Raw genomic sequence first — 17,748 nt, 5'->3', positions numbered from 1 at the left:
TCCATATAGAAAATGGAATAGTACTCGGCCACCAGAAAGGATGAATACCCAACTTTTGTATGAACATGGATGGAGCTGGAGGAGATTATGCTGAGTGAAATAAGTCAAACAGAGAAAGTCAATTATTGTATGGTTCACTTACTTATGGAGCATGAGGACTAACATGGAGGACATTACGACAAGGAAAGGAAAATGGAATTGGGGTAAATTGGAGGAGAAGACAAACCACGAGAGACTGTGGACTCTGAGAATCAAATTTAGGGTTTTAGAGGAGAGGGAGGTAGGGACTTTGGTAAGCCTGGCCATGAGTATTAAGGAGGGTAGGTATTGCATGGAGCACTGGATGCAATACCTAAACAAAACATCTTGGAACACTACAGAAAGAGAAAGAAAGAAAGAAAGAAAGAAAGAAAGAAAGAAAGAAAGAAAGAAAGAAAGAAAGAAAGAAAGAAAGAGCAGTCTCTAATTCAAAAGTTTCCTTAAGGTGGCCTTCCTTCTTTGTCTGGATGACCCCTTGAGATGGCTATCAATATCTAGAATAGAAAATGTTATTGAGCCTAAGAGGATCCATATGTGAAATTTTGTGTTCTTCACACTGGGCCCCATTAAAGTGCTTTCTTACTCATGGTACAGGAAAAACTGCCCCTGTCTCAGTTGATTAGGACAAGTCCCCAACAGATAGAATACCTTCATCTTAATCTTCAGTGAGTGCAGTTATGGTTGAATGAGACATGCAGATCTAATGTCTCTTCTCTCTCCCATAGAAAGAGAAGGGACATTAGAGTAGTCTGTGTGACTCCCACCTCATAGAGTAGTCTGTGTAACTCCCACCTCACAAACTTAACAGGTATACATGTCACAGGCAATTCCCCCTCCCAGAACTTGGCAAAATAACGGGTATTTCATTTATTGTCCAACTCCATACATAAAAATGACTGCTGTGTCAGTGTATATTATGAACCAACATTTCTCTAAATATGGAACAATCTGTTATGTTCCTCATTTATTAATCTGGACCCTGAGTTGCACAGCTGAACTCATATACTGCAGGAACAAAATAACAAAACAAAGCAAAACAAAAACCAACCAAACAAACTCTTCTAGGTACCAGCTCACTCCTGTCTAAGATGGGGACAATCAGAATGTATGGGAAAGAGATGAAAAACTTCCGGGTTATTTTGACTTTGATAGTGGCAGGCTTCTCTACCCCCATTCTTGTTTCTATACTACATAGACTCTTCAGTTCCACTTACGGGATCTCCCCATTGGCAGAACTTGTGATCAGTTGATCCCTGTGGTAGTCAAGGATTATTACACATGGCACTGTGAATGGCCCCTTCAGATATTATTTCACTTTTTAAAGGCCAGACCTCCCTCCATCTTCCATTTCCCTACAAATGTAACGTGCTCAAATGGGTCATTAATAAGAAATTTCCAAATAATCAAAATAGTCTCTCTCCAAGAGAGACTGTCACACAAAGAAAAGTAAGGCAGGAACTCCAAAACCAGGCAGATGTTGATAAATGAAGAAAAAGCCTGGTGGCATTACTGACTCTCTGATTAACTAAATTGATCCAGGGAACTATTCTCACTATCAGGGTCCTTCAGTTCAAAAAGTTTATATAAAACTTGTCCCTGATTCTTGCTGAAGTTATTAATAACAGTTTGCCTCCAATTTTGGAGGCAAAAAGAGTGAGATTTAATTCTTTGGTCCCATGATTTTTTAAAATTTAATTTTATTTTTTTAGCATTCCTAGATTCATTGTTAATGCACCACACCCAGTGCTCCATACAGTATGTGCTCCTTAATATACACCACCAGGTTCATCCTACACCCCCCACCACCTCCCCTCAAAAACCCTCAGTTTGTTTCTCAGAGTCCACATTCTCTCATGGTTCCTCTCCCCCTCTGATTTCCCCCAACTCACTTCTATCCTTCTCCTAATGTCCTCTATGTTATTCCTTATGCTCCACAAGTAATTGAAACCATATGATAATTGACTCTCTCTGTTTGACTTATTTCACTCAGCATAATCTCCTTCAGTCCTGTCCATGTTGATACAAAAGTTGGGTATTCATCCTTTCTGATGGAGGTATAATACTCCATTTATATATGGACCATATCTTCTTTATCCATTCATCTGTTTAAGGGCATCTTGGCTCTTTCCACAGTTTGGTGATTGTGGTCATTGCTTCTATGAACATTGGGGCACAGATGGCCCTTCTTTTCACTATGTCAGTATCTTTAGGGTAAATCCCCAGTAATGCAATTTCAGGGTCATAGGGTATCAGGATTTTTTAATAAACACGTAGTCCTTGACTTCCTGGTGGATAGCCAAGACCTGTCTGTACAATTGCCAACACCTTCTGCTGCACTTAGATCAATGAAATGACAAAATAGAGCAGTCTATTGCGTGGCTTATAAAATAAGCCTTCAGGTTCTCTAAAGGAAAGATTTATTATGGGGTGTTTTTTCCTTGACTTGGTGATGATTGGAGCTCATGGTGCAATTCAATTCTCCAGGTCAGCCTTAGAATACTGCTTGGGGTGGACTTGATTATGACTTTCCTCACTGTGGCCTCAGACTAATCACCCAGTTTTTGTTACAGCTCTCCAAAGACAAAACTATTTGCCACAAGGTTGAGTTAACCTGTATCTCATTTGAACCCAAGAAACTAAGCAGGTAAATTAAGGTTAACAGATTTGTCTCCAGGCCAAAATTCTATTTGTGCCCTTGCAAGCCCAGCTGTATGGTATTACAAATGCTTTGCCTGGTGGATCTTATAAGAAAAAACTGCCTTCTTTCTCCAGACTCAGTGCATAGCCAGTGCACTGAAGAAAACGGAGGAAGTTAGAGTTAATACTCTGGCCCTCCAGCCACCATACTCTTATAAATATCCATGTTCCTAGCACAGGTGTCTTCAATCAGAGGCCTCTTAATAAGATCCATGGCTAAATTCTTTCTCAGGTACCTCTGAGACACCTACTCATTAGGAGCTCTCACAGACCCCTCTCTCCAATGTGATTCATCATTTAGTCCCTTACAGCTCCTAACCCTTCACACAGGCTTCCCCTTGCATTAAAGCTCATGGAAAAAGAAAGCCTTTAGTTGAGAGGGAGAATATGTTCACAACCCTCTTGGAAGCTATCTTGTTATAATCTGAAATGGGCTCCTCTAAAAAAGAGGCAGGACACTCCAGGTGGGTAAGTGACTGTTTTAATAATAACAAAGGGAACATAACAACTGAAGCTTGGCTTAAGTTGCAGCAAGATGAATGGATCCCTGTCCCTACTTTATTAATTTTAAACCTTAGAAAGAGACCTTAACTTGGCTCAGTCACATAAACAATGTAAATGTTTCCAACATCATATCATATCTCAAGTTTGTGTCTTTGGAACAGTCTGTGGGAGCCACAAGGCAAATGAAATCCACATTCCAAGGATGGGGCAGGGAGAAAAGAGCCTCTAAGTATTCAGGTCTAACTCACTCACAAGTCAATTGATATCCATGTCTTTTTGATCATGTTCCCCAAAATGGTAGGTACTTTAGCAGTGAGATGACTCCTCCTATCCTGATCCATCCATATGACCCTCATCAAGTGCCATTCCATGGGAAAAAATGAACACTGGGACAGCTGATACCTCCTTTCTTGCCTTTGGCTAAAACTATTTCAGTAAATGAATAAAGTATCTTTGTTGTTGTTGTTGTTTTTGCTTGTTTGTTTGTTTTCCAGTTTGCACTATAGCCTTAGTGGACCAACTAGACATCTGATTCTTAGCTCATCTCAGAACTCTGATGTTATTAAAAGATTATCAGGGTTGTAGAGTACAAGATCAGTATGCAAACTTCATTTGCTCTCCTAAATACCATCCTTGAAAAGTTAGAATTTAAAAATATAGGGGATGTGGCACCTGGGTAACTCAGTGGGTTAAGCCTCTGCCTTCAGCTCAGGTCATGATCTCAGGGTCCTGGGATCGAGCCCTCACATCAGGCTCTCTGCTCAGTGGGGAGCCTGCTTCCTTCTCTCTTTGGCTGCCTCTCTGCCTGCTTGTGATCTCTGTCAGGTGAATGGATGGGATCTTAAAAAGCAAACACACAAACAAACAAAAAGCAAAAACAAAAGCAAAGACAAAAATAAAACCCTGGATGATTTGAACAAACTGATTTCAAGACACTATAAAGCTACAGAATTCTACATTCTACTTTCTACAATGACAGAAGATGGTCTGGCATTGGTAAAGTAAAAGCATATAGGCCACTAAAACAGAATAGAGAGCCCAGTAATATACACCTACCTGTATGTTACAGTTAGCTAATTGTTAACAATGGCTTAATGACAACTCAATGGAGGAAGGTTATTCCTTTCAACAAAATGTACTGAAGTGAAGTGATTAAATATACATATGCAATAAAATTCTGGGCACTCAATTTACATCTTTCTAAAAGTACTTAAAGCAAACAAAAAATAAATAAAAATAAATAAATAAAGTGCAACATTATAGAACTTCTAGAGAAAAAAAGATTAAATGATATTTTTAAAATTATGACTTTTTTTAGAAAAATCATTGAAATAATGATACATGAAAGGAAAATGTTTAAAGATGGATTTTATTAAAAGTAAAAACTATTGTTGTGCAAAATATATTATTAAGAGAATGCAAAACCAAGACAGTGACTGGAAAAAAATAATTGCAAACCATGTATTGAATAAGTTTATACCCAAACACACAAAGAACTCCTACATTTCAGCAAAAAGAAAACAGAAAATAAAATAAAATTAAATTAAAATTTGTAAAATACCTGAGTGGACCTGTCAGAGAATTTTTGGAGGTGGAAAATGAGTATAAGAAAAGATGCTTGGGGCGCCTGGGTGGCTCAGTGAGTTAAGCCGCTGCCTTCGGCTCAGGTCATGATCTCAGGGTCCTGGGATCGAGTCTCGTATTGGGCTCTCTGCTCAGTGGGGAGCCTGCTTCCCTCTCTCTCTCTCTGCCTGCCTCTCCGTCTACTTGTGATTTCTCTTTGTCAAATAAATAAATAAAATATTAAAAAAAAAGAAAAGAAAAGAAAAGATGCTTGATGTCTGCTTTCAGCTCAGTTCATGACCCAGGGTCCTAGGATCAAGTTTTGCATCATACATTTGGTTCAGCAGGTAGCCTGCTTCTCCCTCTTCTTCTGCCCCTCCTCTTATTTATTTTCCTTTCTCTTTCTCTCTCTGTCAAATAAATAAATAAAATCTTTTAAAAAATAAAGAAGGGGCACCTGGGTGGCTCAGTGGGTTAAAGCCTCTGCCTTTGTCTCAGGTCATAATCCCAGGGTCCTGGGATCCAGTTCCGAATAGGGATCTCTGCTCAGCAGGGAGCCTGCTTTCTCTTCTCTCTCTGCCTGCCTCTCTGCCTACTTGTGATCTCTGTCTCTGTCAAATAAATAAATAAAATCTAAAATAAGTAAATAAATAAATAAACAGAAGATGCTTAACATCTACGATTGCTATGTAAATGGAAATCAAAACCACTGTCCTGCAGCTCTTTTAGAATAGGTAAGATCCAAACAAAACAAACAAACGACAACAACAATAACACAAAAAAACACCCTAAAAATACCTATTGCTGATGAGGATGTGGAACAACAGACACCATTCTCATTCATTGCTGCTGAGAATGTAAAATGGTACAGCTATTTTGGAAAACCATCTGACAGTTTCTAAGAAATTTAAACTTAATCCTATTCAAACATTTTATCTGCAGGTTTATGTATTTCTCATCCATGAATACTAAATATCTATTAATTTTTACCTCAGTTTCCTAAAGCTTGCCCAGCACTGTGTCTGTCATCCTGCTTACAAACACCAGTGTATGCCATTATTTCAGGTATGGTCAAGATACCAAACTTATAGAGTAAATATAGGCGAGCAATCCAGCTCATGAAAATAGTCTATAAAATATTAGGTTTGTTTCATATACTTAAAATACATATAGACAAAAAGAGAATTAAAAGTGACCTAGACATACACACTGGAATTGAAAAGTTGAGTTTTCCTCATTTGAGCTGAACCTAATTGTGTTTTTCTCTCCCTTCCTCACCCTTCCCCGCACCCAGCACATATACTTAAAGCTAACAAGGCTCGCTAGGGACTGGGAACTTAATTATTTTTTGTTGACATCTTAAAATACAGAGATGTGTGAAATCCTTTGAATTCTATATGATACACAAGGAGTTCCACTTATTTCTGCATCATCTCACCCAAACCCCTACTGCACTTCAAAGGAAGAAGCAGTCAGCAAAGATGGTTCCAATATGAGGCAGAAAAAATGGAGCCCAGACATCACTGACTCCAGCATGAGCCATGGCACAGTCCTCTCTTCAGTGAAGTTTGCGCAGCGAATGGTGAAGTCAGGACATCAAGCCAATCCTGAATAAGGACATATAGGTGAATGGACTTATTAAGAAATAGATCTTTATGCGTTTTTTATTCATTCTCTTTGATGGCTCACATTATCTTCTTTATGAAATATCTTTAACTAGATGTCAGGGCAGACTCTAATCTCCAAACAGTAATTTTCTTCCTAGATTTTGGACAAGTCTTTCTGATTTTTCTTCCTTCTGTAAGCATGTGAATACATATTTATTATTGTTGTTTTTGATCCTGAGGAAGGGATGAAAGCTATATGATATTGCCATTTCTAGAAATGTCATTGCTTGTATTTGTGAATAAGTGCCCATAATTCTTAAGAGTGATGTGACAGAAGAGTCAATAGTAATGATGCAGTTATTTTGCTGTGATCTCTGTTAATCTAAGTTGTATAAATGGCTGATAATCAAGAAAGCTATGGATTAAGAGTGTGAATCAAAATCATGTCCCCTTGCTTTGGCTCAGTGTCATCAACCCTAACTAGTTATGTATACTTGTATATTCTTTGCAGCACAGTATTATTATTTTTTTCATTACAGAATGAGGTGAACCTAAAACCCATCCCAGAAGGTCATCTCATAGTGCAGATGAAATAATCCAAATAAAACATTTATAACACTGTCCAAAATAGAAAATACAACTTTTAGATATGCTGTTATGTCATTAGTACTGTCCTTACTATACGTCAAGATGAACTGGCTTCACAAGAATGAATTTACTTTATTATATGATGAATACTTATTAGGTTATACATTCCCACATTTAAAAACACAACCTGGAGAAAGCAAGGGGAATACATGAAAACAAAGTGGGGATTGGGTGTGAGCTGGTGTGGCACATGTTCTATATTTATACAACTCTGAGAAGAGGGAAAATGAGTATGTTAAAGAAAAAAGAATAATTTGTGTACACATTTTTTTGGAGGAGAATGGATAGCCCATTATCAGAGGCATAAAGTTTTTATTCCTGCCTGAGATTCATTGCTTTAAAAATATAAACTAATAAAAAAAAATAAACTAGTGAAGATTAATATAAATGGAAGAGCTTATTCCTCATGCCTATATTTGTGAGTTGGTGGTAGAGATCAGATCACAAATAAGTCTAAACTAATATGTAACTAAACTCTCTAAATATCAAAGCTACACAACATATCTTGATGAATGAACAAATGTGTGCATCCTAATGAGACTCACACTTCTAAATAGAAACATGAGAAGTGGCAAATATGGGGATGATAATCAGATTATCAGAATTATCCAAGTTCTACATCCATCTCTGCCACATATTGATATTGCAAATTTAATCAATATGTGCATATGTACATTTGTGTGTGTTTATACATATTTTGGAATTAAAATTGGAATTTGTTTTTCTCTGAAAAAAAATCAAATTGAAATTTATTTATTTATTCATTTATTTATTTGTTTAAGATTTTATTTATTTATTTGACAGAGAGAGATCACAAGTAGGCAGAGAGGCAGGCAGAGAGAGAGAGGAGGAAGCAGGCTCCCTGATGAGCAGAGAGCCTTATGTGGGACTCGATCCCAGGACCCTGAGATAATGACCTGAGCCGAAGGCAGCAGCTTAACCCACTGAGCCACCCAGTGGCTATATTTATATAAAATTATATATATATATTATATTTATATAAAATAAATCTATTTTATTCTAGTATATGTGATTATGTTTTTCAAATTTCATTTAAAGAAAGTTTTCAAAAAAATGAAAAAAAATTTAGTCTGGGAAGTTATTAAATACAATCTCCTTAATAGCATTTTAATGTTAAAGAAGCATTATTTCTTTGATATTTGACTATGATTCTATGTCCCTAAAGACATTAGCTTATCACTGGCACCCAACATGGCTCAGGAAAATTACAGCATCATCATTGAGTTGGTCCTTGGTGAAATTTTCTAATCATCCTCAGGCTGAGATCCCTCTATTCCTTCTCTTCTCTGGGGTCTACCTTGTCAATCTCTTTGGAAACACAGCTATTATCATCTTGTGGTAATTGATCCCTGTCTCCAGACACCCATGTATGTTTACCTCTGCCACTTGGCCTTTCTCAACATATTTTACACCAAAACTGTGGTACCCAAGATGCTCTTCAACCTCCTTGCTCCCAAGAAAATTATCTCATATGAACTCTGCCTTTCCCAGACCTACATCTCCCTGTTAATGGGAGCAGCTGAGTGCATTATTCTGGCCATCATGGCTCTGGACCATTATGTGGTCGTTTATTACCCTCTACGATACCTGCTCATCATGAACTGGTTTGTGTGCATGCAGCTTGCTGTAGGGGCATGGACCATCAATTTCTTTGCCTCAGTGGTGCCCCTCTACTTCACCATACTTCCCTTGTGTAGCCTTTACATTGTTGACCATATTTTTTGTGAATCACCTGTTCTTCTTCATATGTTCTGTGCTGATACATCCCTGCAAGAAACCCTGATGGTGATAGGTGCATCTGGTACCCTATTGCTCCCCTTCCTTCTTATTACTCTCTCCTACCTCTGGCATATTGTTTGCTTTGATGAAGATGCATTCAGCAGAGGGTAGGAAAAATGTTTTCTCTGTCTGTAGCTCTCACCTGACTGTGGTGACCATTTATTATGGGACAGGCATATTCATGTACATGAGGCCTAAAACTCTATATTCAGCTGAGGGTGATAAATTAATCTCCTTATTTTATGCTGTAATCAATCCTGCTTTGAACCCATTAATCTACAGTCTGAGGAACAAGGAGGTGGCTGGAGCCTTGAAGAGAGTCTTAGAAAGATTGTCAGTGTCCCAAAGGCAAATGATACTATCTTGAGATGCCAGTAGACAGAATCTTATACTTTAATGGACTGTCTAAAAACTGACATTAGTAACTTAATTAACTACAACTATATCAGAATTATTGCAAATATACAATTTCATTCACTACTGACACCCTTTTGTGACCCTCCTTTTAGTGAATAATGTTAACAGATTATATTCTTTTTTAAAAGGTTTTATTTATTTATTTGACAGAGATCACAAGCAGGCAGAGGGGGCGGGGATCAGGCTCCCTGCTAAGCAGAGAGTCTGATGCGGGACTCAATCCCAGGAGGCTGGGATAATGACCTAAGGTAGATGCTAAAGGACTGAGCCCCCCAGAGGCCCCAACATATTATATTATTTTATGAAATATTGCTACATATAAGTTCTTTATTAAAAAATACATGTAAGTATAACTTATGAAAAAAGTGGAGTTGAAATTTCAAGGTAGGTTTTTGAATCCCATAATTTCACACAGACTCTATATTTTATAATTACTATGTGATATTTGTACACATTTTTCCTTATTGATCAAATGTCATAGCATACTCTTTACCCTTTACTCAATCTATGAAATTATAATTTATGATTCAACTCTGCTGTAAACTGATTCCTGACACATCTGTCCAATTCTAGTGTTCTGAATACGTCACTACAGCCCCTCAAACATGTGATATTTTACAAGTAATCCATTTCTCAGAAATGTGTTTTATATGAGTGTTGCAAAGCTCAAGTCAATTGCCACTTTCTACATCAATCCTTTCTTGAAAACTGTCTTACCTTGCTGTAAATTCTATTCCTTTGATGCAAGGCCTTAAAAGTTATCTCTTTTATTGTAAGTTGTATTTTATTTTCTCACATGTTTCTTGACAGTCATTAAGTAATTTATTTAAACTGTACAGAGAACATTGGCTATCCATAGAAATATCATCATCTTATTCACTAAACAGTACACACTGGGGGTGCCTGGGTGGCTCAGTCCTTAAGTATCAGCCTTTGGCTCAGGTCATGATCACAGGATCCTGGGATCAAGCCCAGCATTGGGCTCTATGCTCAGCAGAGAGCCTGCTTCTACCTCTCACATTCCCTCTGCTTGTGTTCCCTGACTTTCTCTCTCTCTCAAATAAAGAAAATGTAATAAATAAATAAATAAATAAATAAATAAATAAACAGGACACACTGACTTCTAACTACAGCACAGGAGAATAGAGCATAAGGGATAACGCAGAGGACACTGGGATTTGGAGAGGAGAAGTGAATTTGGGGAAATCAGGGAGTGGAAACATGAGAGACTGTAGACTCAGAAACAAGCTGAGGGTTTTGGAGGGGAGGGTAATGGGAGAATGGGTGAGCCTGGTGGTGGATTTTAAGGAGGGCACATATTGCTTGGAGTACTGGGTGTGGTGCATTAACAATGAATCTTGGAACACTGAAAAAATAAAATCAAATTTAAATTTAAGAAAGCAAGCCTTCTTTATAAGGCTTACTTGTGCTGATTCATGAATAATAGAGAAAATCCACCAGGTGTACATGTCAAAAAGGGAAACTAAATGAAGTTGTAGCATGGTGGGGGGGGGACTGAAAATAATTCATTGTATCTTTGTTGAACTCTACACTGTCCTCAAAGCATATATGCATTTTATTAATTTAATAAACAGAGCAAGTCTTAACATTTTTAGAATAATTTATTTATTTAATTGAGAGACAGAGAAAGTGTGAGAGTGGTGGTGGGGCAGAGGAGAGAGAGTCTTATTCAATCTATCTCTACCTCGGGACTCTGAGATCATGACCTGAGCCCAAACCAACAGTCAGTTATTCCGGCACCCCAGCATTTTTCTTTTTCTTCTCTTAACATCAAGATCCCTTGTAGTCTTTATTTGTTGAAATAAATGTCATGTTTTACCTAATTGTACATTAAAATATGATGTTATGTGTCAGATTGGCAACCTAAATTTGGGGGAAATGTGCGTTTATTTATTTATTTTTTGCTTTAAGATTTATTTATTTATCTATTTATTTATCTTAAATAAATCTATTTAAGATTTGTTTATTTATCTATTTATTTATCATACAAGCAATTGGGGAGGGGTGGAGAGAGAAGGATAGAATCTTTTTAAGATTATTTACTTATTTGACAGAGAGAGAAATAACAAGTAGACAGAGGCAGGCAAAGGGAGATGGGGAAGTAGGCTCTCGGCTGTGCAGAGAGCACTACGCAGGGCTCAATCACAGGATGCTGAGATCATGACCTAAGCCAAAGGCAGAGGTTTAACCCACTGAGCCACTCAGACACCTGGAGAAAAAGACAATTTTAAGCTCACTCTGGGTTGTTGCAAAGAGCACCACAGGGGGCGTGGTGCCATGGTCCTGAGATCATGACCTGAGCCAAAACCAAGAGTCTGAAGATGAACCAATTGAGCCATGCAGGTGACCCAGGCAAAGCTATTTTTATTCCCTAAGTGTTGTATTTTATGCTTTTTTTTTTGGACCAGTTGAAATTAAACTATAAAAAGGATTATGTATGCATAGTAAGAAAATTAAAAAATTATATTCAACTGATGGCTTTCCTTATCTTACTATTTTTAAATGGCAAATTCCTCATTTCATATAATGCCTACCTTTCTTATCCCAAATATCATGCCTTTGATTTTCTATTTATGTGGCAAGCATGACTATTTAAAAAAAAATAAAAGTTCCAGATTAGCACTCTGATACTACAACTGAATGTCACTGGAGCCTCATTTTCTGCATACATAATTAAAAAACAAAAATGAAAATATTTCTGATCCCTTATTGAGAGAATTACAGGACATTGTGCATAGAATTATAATAAGTTCTTAGAAAATCAAGTGCCTATTAACACCCAAGACATTAAATTTCCAAACTATTTTGTTCTGTTTCTTTAAACCAATGTGCCACAAATATATTTTGGAACTACCTTCATAATTTTTGTCACTATTTCTTACTCTAAGACTACTTAAATCTCTATCTTTCTATATTTGAGGTGAGTTTCCTTTCTGTTGTAGTGTACTGCTTGTAGGATAGTTTCTGGCTGTTGACATCATCACTTTGTAACATAGATTATAACTCCATGTATGAAAGTAGCTAATAACTGATGACTCTGAAATAGGGTAAATTGTTCTATTGTCCATGTCTTCTACTTCTAGGAAATCTTCTGGGGATTCATTACTGGAACTCCAACTTTTAATGAGTAATTTTTCTTCTGAGAGCAAAGGTGATAATGGGAGATGTTCCCAAACACACACACACACACACACACACACATAGTTTGAACATACACTCTATATCTGTAAAATAATAAATTAATATGGCTTGTGCAGAACACTGATAAAACACAGTGGGAAAAAAAGTTAAAAATTAAATATCGAATAATTTTTTTTTCTTTTTTTAAAAAATTTTTATTTATTTCAGAGATAGTGAGTGAGATAGAGCATGACAGGGGAGAAGCAGACTCCCTGTGGAGCTGGGAGCCCGATGCAGGACTGGATCCCAGGACTCCAGGATCATGCCTAAGCTGAAGGCAGTTGCTTAACCAACTGAGCCACCCAAGAGCCCAAACTTATTTTTTTTCTATAAGTTAATGATATAATTTATTTCCCAAACAAGGTCATGATTGATGATGGAAGTCCCAATACTAATAATTTATGTTGATAGAAGGAAGAATCCAAGACACTCTGAGTTTGAAAAACTGAGGTTATGATATCCTACACATATTGTAATTTACAAGATAATTATAAGAAACAACATTTTTATGATTAGGTATCATAAGAGTGATACTTAATAACCACAAAATTCACTAAATCAAAGGATGTTTTCCAGTAATGCTGGCATCATGGCAACAGAATGTGTCCCTATTTCTACAATTAAAATTCAGCAACCATTCAGAAGCCAAAATGGGATTGGGCAAGCAGTGGAATAAAACATCACATACCAGGGTACTAAGAAGGATTCTTAGTATCTGTACCCTGTACAGTGGGTAATAGGCAGACAAATCATGGTACAGGCTACCCTTAATTAGATATCTCTTTTGAAAGTGTTTTTGATCATTCGGTGACTTACATTCTAATTCTTTTGATGACCTTTGTAGAACAGAAGTTTTAATTTTATTGAATCCAGCTTATCTAACTATCTATATATTTTTCCTTTAAAGAATTATGGCTTTATTGTATCTAAAATGTCAATGCTATAGACGTTTTTTCATATGTTGTTATCTTCTGGAAGTTTTTTTTCTTTTTTTAGTTTTTTTTTATTTTAGGTTTATTGCTATGATCCATTTTTGAGTTAATTTTATGAAGAGTACCAAGTCTATGCAAAATTTGGTTATTCTTTGTAATTGTTTTGTGTTTTTTTTTTCCATGTGGATTCTTAGTTTTACACTTATTTGTTTTCAAGAAATTATGTTTGCGACACTGTATTGCCTTTGCTCCTTTGTCTAAGATCAGGTCACATAGGGGTCTCTTTCTAGGTTCCTTTTCCATTCCATTGATCTATTTTTCTACTCTTTTACTAATACCACACTGTCTTGTTCACCACAGCTATATTGTAAGTCTAGAAGACAGGTGACTGTTTTTGTTTGTTTGTTCATTTGCTTATTTGTTTTTCTTTCAATGTTGTGTTGGCTATAATGGATCTTTTTTACCTCTCTGTACAATCTTTTGAATGACATTGCTGTATTTGTAAAATATACACAAAATATACAAACTATTTTGTTGGGACCAAATTTGACTTGCTAAATCTAATGATTAAGTGGGAAAGGACAGACATCATGATATTATTTAGTCTTTCTATCCATGAACATGAAATATGTGTCCATTTATTTAATTATTTTTTAAAGATTTATCTATTTTACAGTAGGAGAGTGAGAAAAAGAGGGAGAGAGAGAGGAGAGTGAAAAAAAGAGGGAGAGAGAGAGCATACACATGAGTGGGAGGGGAAGAGGGAAAGGAAGAGAGAAGACTTTATCAAGTAGACTCCACACTAAGTGCAAATCCTGCACTTAGTAAGTTGACCCTGAAATCACAACCTAAAATGAAACCAAGAGTTGGGCCACTAACCAACTATGCCACCCAGACATCCCTTGTTTTTATTTTTTTCATCATACTTTTGTACTTTTACTTATATAGATCCTATACATACTTTATTAGATTTATACCTAAGTATTCATTTTGAGGGATGCTTATTGAAAAGGTATTGTTTAAAAAATAAAATAAAATGGTATTATTCTTAATTCCAAATTCCACTTGTTTATTGATAATATATAGGAAAGCAATTGGTCTTGTGTATTGATTTGGTATCCAGTAATCTTGCTATAATCACTTTTTAAATTCAATTTTTGTTGATTCATTTAGATTTACTACATAGATGATAATATAATCTGTAAACATAAACAGTTTTGCTTCTTCCTTCCCAGTAATTATACATTTTATTCCCTTTGCTGGATTTGCTGAATTATCAAAAACTTCCAGTACAATATTAGAAATGAGTGGTGAAAGGAAATAGCTGATTTTTTATTGCTGAGTAATATTCAATTTGTAGATATATCAAAAGTCATAACAGCAATGCCCACAATCACCAAACTGTGGAAAGAGTCAAGATCCCTTCGACAGGTGAATGGATAAAGAAGACATGGTCCACATATATGGTGGAGTATTTATGCTTCCATCAGAAAGAATGAATACCCAATTTTTGTATCAACATGGATGGGAGTGGAGGAGATTATGCTGAGTGAAATAAGGCAAAAAGAAAGAGTCAATTATCATATGGTTTCACTTACTTGTGAAGCATAAGAAATAAGACGGAGGACATTGGGAGAAAGAGAGGAGAAATGAGTTGGGGTAAATCAGAGGTGGGGATGAACCATGAGAGACTGTGGACTCTGAGAAACAAACTGAGGGTTTTGGAAGGGATGGGGTGGGGGGATGGGTGAGCCTGGTGGTGGGTATTAAGGAGGGCATGTATTGCATGGACCACTAGGTGTGGTGCATAAACAATGAATCTGGGAACACTGAAAAAATAAAATTAAATTTAAAAAATAAATTTGAGATACAATATTGTGTAAGATATAAACATGCTACACTGGTACATTTATATACTATATTGTGGTTCATGAAGTAGTCATATTTATCATATTACATAATTATAGTACAATGTTATTGTCTATATTCATTACTATTAATTAGATCTCTGTTATTTAATACTTATTACAAATTTGTACAGTTAAACACCACTAACCTAATGACCTCCACTCCCCACACATTTGCACACACATCCACTGGTAATACCATTTTACTTTATATATATATATATATATATATATATATATATATGAACACACATATTTATGCTGTTTAGATTCCACATACAAATGATATTATACACTACTTGTATTTTGCTGACTGATCTCTCATTTAGTTTAATATGTTCAAGGTGCATCCATGTTACTGGAAATGAAAGAATATGCTCCTTTCTCATCACTACATAATTTTTTAAACAATTTCTTAGCTGATTGTTTTTTAAGATTTTATTTATTTATTTGAGAGACAAATATCACAAGTAGGCAGATAAGCAGGCGGGGGTGGGGGGGAAGCAGGCTCCCTGCCAGCAGAGAACCCAATGCGGGGCTCAATCGCAGGACCCTGAGACCATGAACTAGGCCAAAGGCCAAGGCTTAACCTACTGAGCCACCCAGGTGCCCCGACTACATGATTTTCTTTTTTTTTTTTTAATTTTTTATTTTTTATAAACATATATTTTTATCCCCAGGGGTACAGGTCTGTGAATCACTAGGTTAACACACTTCACAGCACTCAGCAAAGCACATACGGTCCCCAATGTCCATAATCCCACCCCCTTCTCCCAACCCCCCGCCCTGCAGCAACCCTCAGTTTGTTTTGTGAGATTCAGAGTCACTTATGGTTTGGCTCCCTCCCAATCTCATCTTGTTTCATGTATTCTTCTCCTATTCACTTAAGCCCCCATGTTGCATCACCACTTGCTCATATCAGTGAGATCATATGATAGTTGTCTTTCTCAGCTTGACTTATTTCGCTAAGCATGATATGCTCTAGTTCCATCCATATTGTCACAAGTGGCAAGATTTTATTTCTTTTGATGGATGGATAGTATTCCATTGTGTATATATACCACATCTTCTTTATCCATTCATCTGTTGATGGACATCTAGGTTCTTTCCATAGTTTGGCTATTGTGGACATTGCTGCTATAAACATTCGGGTGCACGAGCCAATTCAGATAACTACGTTTGTATCTTGAGGGTAAATACCCAGTTGTGCAATTGCTGGGTCATAGGGCAGTTCTATTTTCAACATTTTGAGGAACCTCCATGCTGTTTTCCAGAGTGGTTGCACCAGCTTGCATTCCCACCAACATTGTAGGAGGGTTCCCCTTTCTCCGCCTCCTTGCCAGCATCTGTCATTTCCTGACTTGTTGATTTTAGCCATTCTGACTGGTGTGAGGTGATATCTCATTGTGGTTTTGATTTGTATTTCCCTGATGCCGAGTGATATGGAGCACTTTTGCATGTGTCTGTTGGCCATCTGGATGTCTTCTTTGCAGAAAGGTCTGTTCATGTCCTCTGCCCATTTCTTGATTGGATTATTTGTTCTTTGGGTGTTGAGTTTGCTAAGTTCTTTATAGATTCTGGACACTAGTCCTTTATCTGATATGTCGTTTGCAAATATCTTCTCCTATTCTGTCAGTTGTCTTTTGATTTTGTTAACTGTTTCCTTTGCTGTGCAAAAGCTTTTGATCTTGATGAAATCCCAATAGTTCATTTTTGCCCTTGCTTCCCTTGCCTTTGGCGATGTTCCTAGGAAGATGTTGCTGCTACTGAGGTCAAAGAGGTTGCTGCCTGTGTTCTCCTCAAGGATTTTGATGGATTCCTTTCACACATTGAGGTCCTTCATCCATTTTGAGTCTATTTTTGTGTGCGGTGTAAGGAAATGGTCCAATTTCATTTTTCTGCATGTGGCTGTAAAATTTTCCCAACACCATTTATTGAAGAGGCTGTCTTTTTTCCATTGGACATTCTTTCCTGCTTTGTCGAATATTAGTTGACCATAGATTTGAGGGTCTATTTCTGGGCTCTCTATTCTGTTCCATTGATCTATGTGTCTGTTTTTGTGCCAGGACCATGCTGTCTTGAGGATGACAACTTTGTAATAGAGCTTGAAGTCCGGAATTGTGATGCCACCAACTTTGGCTTTCTTTTTCAATATCCCTTTGGCTATTCGAGGTCTTTTCTGGTTCCATATAAATTTTAGCATTATTTGTTCCATTTCTTTGAAAAAGATGGATGGTACTTTGATAGGAATTGCATTAAATGTGTAGATTGCTTTAGGTAGCATAAACATTTTCACAATATTTATTCTTCCAATCAAGGAGCATGGAAAATTTTTCAATTTCTTTGTGTCTTCCTCAATATCTTTCATGGGTACTTTATAGTTTTCTGAGTATAGATTCTGTGTCTCTTTGGTTAGGTTTATTCCTAGGTATC

At 36.7% G+C, this 17,748-nt stretch overlaps 1 pseudogene across 1 annotated transcript; it reads left to right on the top strand.

Moving 5' to 3' along the window:
* The first annotated feature begins 8,270 nt into the window (after positions 1-8,270).
* LOC309858426 (olfactory receptor 2A12-like) lies at positions 8,271-9,225 on the top strand (annotated as a pseudogene). The gene has a single exon. The product of its transcript is annotated as an olfactory receptor 2A12-like (transcript).
* Positions 9,226-17,748: the final 8,523 nt, after the last annotated feature.

Source organism: Mustela nivalis, assembly GCF_964662115.1.
Source record: "Mustela nivalis genome assembly, contig: HAP1_SCAFFOLD_2392, whole genome shotgun sequence".
NCBI lineage: Eukaryota > Metazoa > Chordata > Mammalia > Carnivora > Mustelidae > Mustela > Mustela nivalis.
This window is presented reverse-complemented; position numbering and strand designations above follow the sequence as displayed.